We start from the raw sequence: 8,712 nt of genomic DNA on the forward strand, positions 1-8,712 counted from the left end.
GCCTCTTCCGCCTCCGGTGCGCCCCTCTGCGGCGGCTGATCCTCCTCAGCCGCGGTGGCAGTTTCTATAGGCCTTCCTTGTCCCTGTTCTGCCTTGTCTCAGGCTGCTGCCGCGGTTTTGATTCGGCGCTCCTCTTTGACTGCCACCAAGGCTGCGCTGGCGGAGTAGGGAGTGGCGGCGAGGTAAAGCACCAGGGGCTCTTGAGGGCGCGGAGCCACCATGACCGGTGGGCTGGTCAGGTATCTCTTGAGATCCTGGAACGCCTTGTCGGCCCCTTTTTCTTCATTAGCTGGAAGAAGGGCAGTGCTCGTTCCCCAAACTTGGAGATGAAGCGCCCTAGCGCCGTCACGCGCCCCGTGAGCTTCTGCATTTCTCTGAGGGTCTTTGGCGGGCTCATGTCTTCCACCATCTTGACCTTCTCTGGGTTAGCCTCGATGCCTCGGTGGGACACGAGGAAACCCAAGAGCTTGCCCGAGGGGACTCCGAACACACACTTCTCTGGGTTGAGACGTAGGTTCACTGCGTTGAGGCTCGCGAAGGTTTCCTCCAAGTCTTGTATCAAGGTCCCGGCCTCCCGAGACTTTACCACAATGTCATCGACGTAAGCTTCAACATTCTTCCCGAGCTGCGGGCCCAAGGTGATGTGCATCAGCCGCTGGAAGGTCGCCCCTGCGTTACGCAGCCCGAATGGCATGCATGTGTAGCAGTACACCCCACACGGGGTTAGGAAGGCTGTCTTCTCGACGTCTTCTACCGCCATCTTGATCTGGTGATACCCAGAGAAGGCATCCAAGAAGCATAACAGGTCGCATTCCGCAGTGGAATCGACGATCTGGTCGATGCGGGGGAGCGGGAACGGATCTTGCGGGCATGCTTTGTTGAGATTGGTGAAGTCGACACACATGCGCTCCTTCCCTCCCTTCTTTGGCACAACGACAGGGTTGGCCAACCAATCCGGGTATCGGACCTCGCGAATGACCCCAGTGGCTTCTAATTTGCGGGTCTCTTGGACGATGAAGGCCTGCTTTTCTGTGGACTGCTGCCTGGCTTTCTGCTTCACAGGGCGCACGTTGGGGCACACGTTGAGGTGATGCTCAATTACACTCCTGGGGATCCCTGCCAACTGGTCAGGCTCCCAAGTGAATACCTTCTTGTTTGCGTGCAGGAACCCGACCAGGGCCTTCTCCTGCTCGGGTTTAAGGTGGGCGCCTATGATGAAAGTGGCGTTGGTGGATCCGTCCTCATCGACGGGTATCTGCTTGGTTTCTACCTTGTCTTGGGTGAACAACTGTTTCTTCTTGGCGGGTGCAGCCCCCTTGGGCCCGGGGGTCTCCAAGTCGGCGGGCTGCACCGACGCCGCCGTCTTGAAGGCGAGCTTGAGCACCCGTAGCGCGTCCCCGGTGTCCCCGTGCACAGTGAGGACACCGCTGCTCCCGGGCATCTTCATGAGGTTGTATGCCGAGTGCGTCGTGGCCATGAACTGGGCCAGCGCTGGGTAGCCGAGGATGGCGTTGTAGGGGAGGTCGATGGGGGCGATGTCGAAGTCGACCAGCTCCGTGCGGAAGTTGTCGTAGGTGCCGAAGGTCACTGGGAGCAGGATTTGTCCCAAGGAGCTGGACGACTTGCCCCCAACGCCTGAGAAGGGCCGGCTGGGTTGCAGCCGTTCCAGGGGTATGCAGAGGAGGTTGAAGGTCTCGACCGAGAGCATGCTGAGGCCCGCGCCGCTATCAATGAGGGTTCTGGTGACGGCCACCTGGCAGATGGTGGGGGTGCACAGCATGGGGAGCGCACCCGAGCAGGCCGAGTTGGAGGGGTGGTCCTCCGAGCTGAAGGTCAGGCCCGCCTCGGGCGCCGCCCGGTCCAGGGGAGCCCCCTGCCGCGTGGAAGCGGCGCTGACCCGGCGGATGAACGACTTGACGTGGTGACTTGTAGGCGGTGCCTGCGAGTCGCCCAAGAGGGCCGCGATGACCGTGGGTGTTGGTGCAGCGCGATGGGCGGGGGAGAGGTTGCGGGGCTCCATGGGCGCGCGAAGCGCGCGGGACGAAGAACCAGCTGGGGTGAGCGAGGGAGTTGCGGTGCGGCCGTCTTGCCGCACGGACGGATGCTGGGATGATGCTTGCTGCTCGTCCCCCGCCGGGATGGTGGCGGCGTTGACGGCAGGTGACGGGGAACGACGAGGACGCCCGCCGACAGGGGCCGTCTGGGCGACGCGGGCAGCGAGCACGGCCCGGCGCTCGGCGCAGGCCCGACGAGCGTCGGACATGGGCGTGATGGTCGGAGGAGAACGGGGTGGTGGAAGACGAATCCCAGCGCACCCCTACCTGGCGCGCCAAATGTCGGATTTTGGGTTCCGGCAGACCCTTGAGGTTCGAACACTGGGGTGCGCGCGGAGACTTCGCCTCCTACCTACCTGCACTCCACCGCTTTGTTAGGATCTAAACTAAGGAAAGAACAGCACAAGAGACGCAAGGTTTATACTGGTTCGGGCCACCATTGTGGTGTAATACCCTACTCTAGTGTGTGGTGTGGTGGATTGCCTCTTGGGCTGATGATGATGAACAATACAAGGAAGAACAGCCTCGCGAGGGTCTGTTCTTGGCTGGGGCGATGAACTGCTGGGAGGAGCTCAGTCACCATTCTCTCTCTCTACCTGATCTTCTCTATCCTTCCAACCCCCCGGCTCCCTTTGCTCTGTGGGTGGCTGGTCCTATTTATAGAGGCCCTGATCCTCTTCCCAAATATCGAGCGGGAGGGAGCCAACAATGGCGGGCTAATTTGAAGGGGGACAGTTAGTATCAACTATCCTGACAAAAGTAGTCTTCGCCTGTGCAAAGCTCTGGTGATGACGTCGTCTTGGGCTCCACGGTGACCTCCGTCTCGTAGTCCTCCTGGTCTTGGTCTCGTTGCACCGAAACGGCAACCTTTGCCTGATGCCTCGGTACTCCGCGGCCGCGCTTGCCCCCTTTGCACCAAAGAGGAAGTGAGGACACTGCGCGGGCTGGCACCCGCCTGGCGCCCCGGTCGTCATGGCTTGCGTCACGGGCACCTCGTGAGGTACCCCGCCTTGATCTCTCCGCCTCCTCGTGAGCCAGCCTGACGAGGCCGCGCCTGAGGAAGCTCCGCGTCGTCCGCCTCGCGAGGCTTGGCCCCTCGCGAGGGTCTTGGGTTTGTGTTGGTGAAGATGGGCCGCGCTGGGCCCCCTTTGAGCCACGCCGCAGGCAGGCAAGTCTGAGGACCCCCGTTCTCAGAACGCCGACAAGAGCAAACTATGAGGCAGTTGCAGTTCAAATATGGCCCGCTTGCAGCTGAATTGGTGGAAATTTGTCTTTTTCACGAGACGTGGATCCAAATTTTTGACACCCAACCATTTGGTCAATTGTGCATTAAACATGGCCTAGTATTTTATAAAATTAATTTGGTCCAATTTTGTAACAAATATATGGTAAGTCCTTCAAAAAAACTACAAGCAAACTATTATTTTTTGTTTAAATGGCTAAAAAATGGTAGAAAGATCGGAATTGCATACAAGTTGGTTATCATCCATAAAATGTTGTATAACTTGAGTAAAAAATTTTAGTGGTGCCATTTTCGGAAAATATTATTGGTAGCTGCTTCAGAAACCCCCCTATATTTACCACTTCGAAACTATTTTAAACGTCACTTTTTTCGGAGCAATCAGAATGCAGAACCTCTCTTCCCACGGATCACCCCCCCTAAGCCGATCTGAGCCGTCCACACCATACAGATCCAACATCTCCTAAACGCATGCCGACCAACCCAAACCCTAGCATCGTGTGGCACACCCCTCCCTCTCCCCGACCCAGACCCCGTCGTGCCCCGATCCACTCCCGCCGCCGCCCCCGCCCCCGCCCCTTGTCCCCCAGACCAGCCGCCGCAACGGAGAGAGGCGCCGCCGTGGCTGGCTTCCTTGCCGGCGCGCGCGTCCGTGCTTCGGTGCACTGTGCTCCATCCTCCCGATTCCCCATCGCCCCCCACCGCCGCCAACCACATCTTCGCCTCTGTCCTCCCATAGCTCGCTGCCGGGATCCCCTTTCCCCTTCTCGCAGCTCCACAGCTGCCAGATCTGCCGCTCTCCGACCCCTCCGTCCTCGAGGTCGACTGGATCCGCCCCTCCCTCTATCCGAAGCTTGTCGCGGCCCCTTGCCCGTGGCTAGGGTTTCGGCTGCGGTGATGCGTCCACCGACTGTGCGTCTCAGGCGGCTCGTCTCCGTCGCCCACCCCGGGCTCCGCGCAGGTTCAACCTCCTCGGGCTGGTCCAGTTCGGGACGGAGGTGGTGAGCGTCCTCCTCGGACATCGCCCACCCGTGGCCGGAGTGGGTCGCGCTGATGGAGCTCCTCCTCCACAAGGGCCACCTCGACGCCTCCGCCTTCGCCGGCGCCGCGCCGTCCAAGGACTCCAACCTCGTCCGCGCGCCCGAAGATCGTCTGGTGAGGTGGCTCAGCTTGGAAGGATCCTGCTTGTGTGTCTATGTGTGTTCTTGTACTGGGACTGCGTGTCTCGAAGCCGTTATCGGTGTCTGCCGCCATTGTTTAGCTGCACTCCAGATGTTTGCTGAAATGTGCTAGCAGTTTGCATTGCCCTGCGTTGGGCACATCACTGCAGACAAGGTGGTCGTCCGTGTCTCAGTGGGGGGAAATGTTGCCTTTTGCAGCAGCTTGCCTAACAAATGCAATACTGCCGATATGCTGTCTTCAACCTTGGTAGAAAGCTCCAGAGCCCCGCTACCTAATAGTGCGATAATCAGTGCAAACTACTATGGTTTTTGTATGAAGTTGAGCAAAGTATTACCAAGTACTTCCGAAGCAATTAAAAAAATATGAGCTTATATACAGGGTGCTTAACATGTTCTACAACTGTAGAAAGACACGTCAGTCAATATATGCAATTTCAGGACATGATTTCTGTTTGTGTAGCAGCAGTCTTATTGTTGGCCTCACCACTCGGCACTCGCCACATTGAATTTAACTACCAGGGCTCTAAATGGACGCAGTGCATTACAATACGACATCCCTGTGCCATGCATATAAAGTCGGAACTCTTCTGTTGCAGGTATCTGTCAAGATGGGATATTCAGGTCGCTCTGCATGGTAGACGACGAAGACACGGGCTGTAGGGTGACGCTCGCCTGCGCTGGGCACTTTGCCGAGCCGTGCGTGGCCTCCATCGCTGGTAATTACTTGGTCCGATCTATCCCCCACTGATGGCTAGCACTAGCAGATCGAAAGGCCTTCGATACTGCCCGTTTATGATGTCGTTGCAACCACCATGAGTAGCAGATACTGCCCGTTTGTGCTGTCGTTGCAACCACCATGTGCTTTTATCAGTTTGCATGCTGCATGTTCGATGTTTTTCTTGAGCTGGGGACTGCAAACAAAAGGCCTTCGATCACCCGAAACCTGGGTACCTTCTGGGCAGCGTTTGTTTAACAAGTATTGTACTTACTGATGTTAGACTGCTAGTGTTGATCGGTCACTCATATCACAAGTAGAAATCTCATCTGTTTTTCTGTAACCTCATCTGGTTTAATGGTTCTGCTGTTTTTAGGTGCATGGTTTATTCATAGCATGTTTTGTTTTATAGTTTGTGGGTGAAATGGTTTGCCAGAGATATGTCACCAAATTATATACATAGAAAGTGTGTGAAGGTGGGGGAGATAAGAAGATTATAGGAAAGTGATCAGAAGTAGAGAAGACCAACAAGGCGTCTTGTGCATGCTTTGTTGGTACACTTTACCTTTCTCTGTTCTTTCTCTTTCCCTTGTAAAGATCTTTGAGTTACAGTAATGGGTGTTCTAATTATTGAGATTGCATATGCTGTCATGTGATGGGAATTGAATGTTTCTCACACTCAGCCTGTCTGCAGTTGTGTCTATTTTACGAGCCCTTGAAAGCAACCTGTCTTGTTGAACTTTCAGCTTATATATTGTATCGGTTTATTGCAAAATTCACATAAGTTCTTCTCCTGGTTGTTGACAAAACATGTTGAAACTTCAGATCTGGGTTTCGCTAACAGATTGCATTGGAAATATATTGTTCTTCATTGCCTAATGTTCTTGTTGCCGATAATAGGGCCTATAGATAGCAAGTTATTTTCCTATTGGTTACTTATGATTATTGTGTCTCGTGCTGAAAAAGAAAATGCACAATGAGCTTGTTTGGCTTTTCCCACCTTTCTTTCAAAATGTCAGGTGCTGTATTAGTATTATGATGTTAGCTTCTTAAATTGCTGCTACTAGGACATCTATTCTTGAATAGTTTGCTTATAAAGTTTCCTAGTCATTCAGAACCAACTACAATATATTGATGGACATAGTACTCTGCTGTCTGCTCATGTTTACATCTTTCTTTATTTGTTAGGCTGACACGGAAAGTGCTATGGAACAAGAGGTGCCGGAAGGTGGAGAACATTCCTTCACTCAGCACATTCCTTCACTGGTTGTGTTTTTTTGGTTGGTGCCATCTTATGTTACTGGTTACTAGTGCACAATATGGACATGTGCAATCTTATGAACATGGGGTAATGATACTAAGCTACTAGTTGTGTTATTTTGGCTGGTGCATCTTATGAACCTGTGGTGTAATGATAATGCTGGGCCTAAATTATTGAAATCCTGGAGAATTATATTATTATTGTCATTATATTCTCCTGTGTTGGTTGACTGCAAAATTGTATAATATATTTTTTCTTTTTGAGACACTATTGGTTGTTGTTGGTCACCCTTCAGTAAGGGATGGAACAAAAATACTAAACTGTGTGAGTGGGCTGGACCGTTTCAAGCCCAATGTTGTTTTTTTGACACAAAAAATATTCAGCATGTATTTGTTTGATAGAAATGGGCTGGCTCAGTTAATGATGGATTGAATAAATGGGCTGCATGCCTCGGCCCAAGAACGAACATTATTAACAGGATGATATGTTGGGCTTGTTCCCTGCATATGGCCCAAAAGTAATTTGAGAAGTGGGCTGGATTATTGGGCTCAACCCATTAAAACAATCGATTTGGACCATTCCTACATGGCATCCATGTCATCATTTTTGCCACATCATCAAATGTGCCATGTGGACAATGCCATGTGGCTCGGCCACATCAGATCCTACGTGGTCTAGGCTCATCACTAATGACCATAATTTTGGTCTTAGATTCCATGACCTTAATTTTGGTCAAGGGTGGCCATGACGAAAATTTCAGAAAAGGTCACATTTGTTTGTTCTTGACGGCCAACTCTTGACCTTCATAACTTGGTCAAAAAAGGGTCAATAAATGATAACAATGACGAATCAACGACCAAAATTGGGAGTCATAATTGACCGTATTTCTTGTAGTGCAAGTTCGCAATACAAACTCTCTGTTTCCTTTTCATAATGTTTCGATCCCATCGAAATGAGCGATCGGTCCCAGCGAATTTGCCTAACCAACTCTCTGTTTGCCTATTACAGAAGTTGGTCTCATCAATTCTTGTGATCAGTCTCACCGAGATTACGTTATGCCCTAACCCTAATGAAATCGGTCACACCGAGTTGACATGTCGGTCCCACCGAAAATCCTAACATTCACATTTTGAACTAAATCGGTCTGACCGACTTTAACTATTCAGTCCCACCGAGTTTGGTAAATTGTGTTTAATGGCTAGAATTTGTGTGGAGACTATATATACCCCTCCACCAATCCTCCATTTGTGGAGAGAGCCATCAGAACATGCCTATGGTTCCAGCATTCATTTTCTGAGAGAGAACCACGTACTCATGTGTTGATACCAAGATATTTCAATTCAACCGCAAGAATCTTGATCTCTATCCTTCCCTAAGTTGCTTTCCACTCAAATCATCTTTCCACCAAATCGAAATATGTGAGAGAGAGTTGAGTGTTGGGGAGACTATCATTTGAAGCACAAGAGCAAGGAGTTCATTATCAACACACCATCTATTACCTTTTGGAGAGTGATGTCTCCTAGATTGGTTAGGTGTCACTTGGGAGCCTCCATCAAGATTGTGAGTTGAACCAAGGAGTTTTTAAGGGCAAGGAGATCGCCTACTTTGTGAAGATCTACCCAAGTGAGGCAAGTCCTTCATGGGTGATGGCCATGGTGGGATAGACAAGGTTGCTTCTTCATGGACCCTTCATGGGTGGAGCCCTCCGTGGACTCGCACAACCGTTACCCTTCGTGGGTTGAAGTCTCCATCAATGTGGATGTACGATAGCACCACCTATCAGAACCACACCAAAAATCTCTGTGTCTACATTGCGTTTGCTCCCTCCAAACTCCTCACCTTACCTTCATATGCAATGATTTACATTCCACTACTATACTCTTAGATTTGCATGTGTAGGTTAATTGCTTGACTTGTGATAAGTTGCTAAAATCTGCCAAGACTTAAAATTGGTTAAAGGCTAGATTTTTATTTGGTCAATTAGTCTAATCACCCCCTCTCTAGACATTCTTTCGATTCTACACACCTCCTATACCGTTGCCACTAGCACCACAATGAACATCAAAGGTTTTGTTAAAATTGGGCAAAGCAACTAAATAGCATGTGCAAGAAAATTCTTGAGCTCATGAAATGTGGTATCTTGGGATGGTCCCCAAACAAATGGTGCATTCTTCTTACTCAAGGCATGCAAGGAAGATGTAGTAGTGCTAAAGTCCTTAACGAATCTATGATAGAAACCGGCTAGGCCAAGGAAACTTCAC

The 8,712-nt window shown here is 51.2% G+C and overlaps 1 long non-coding RNA gene across 1 annotated transcript; it reads left to right on the plus strand.

Moving 5' to 3' along the window:
• Positions 1 to 3,792: 3,792 nt before the first annotated feature.
• LOC125551196 lies at positions 3,793 to 6,660 on the plus strand. Its single transcript, XR_007302235.1, has 3 exons — positions 3,793 to 4,449; positions 5,072 to 5,191; positions 6,379 to 6,660. It is a non-coding gene; the product is annotated as an uncharacterized LOC125551196 (long non-coding RNA).
• Positions 6,661 to 8,712: the final 2,052 nt, after the last annotated feature.

The sequence above is a fragment of the Triticum urartu genome, chromosome 4, assembly GCF_003073215.2.
Source record: "Triticum urartu cultivar G1812 chromosome 4, Tu2.1, whole genome shotgun sequence".
In the NCBI taxonomy this organism is placed as follows: Eukaryota; Viridiplantae; Streptophyta; class Magnoliopsida; order Poales; family Poaceae; genus Triticum; species Triticum urartu.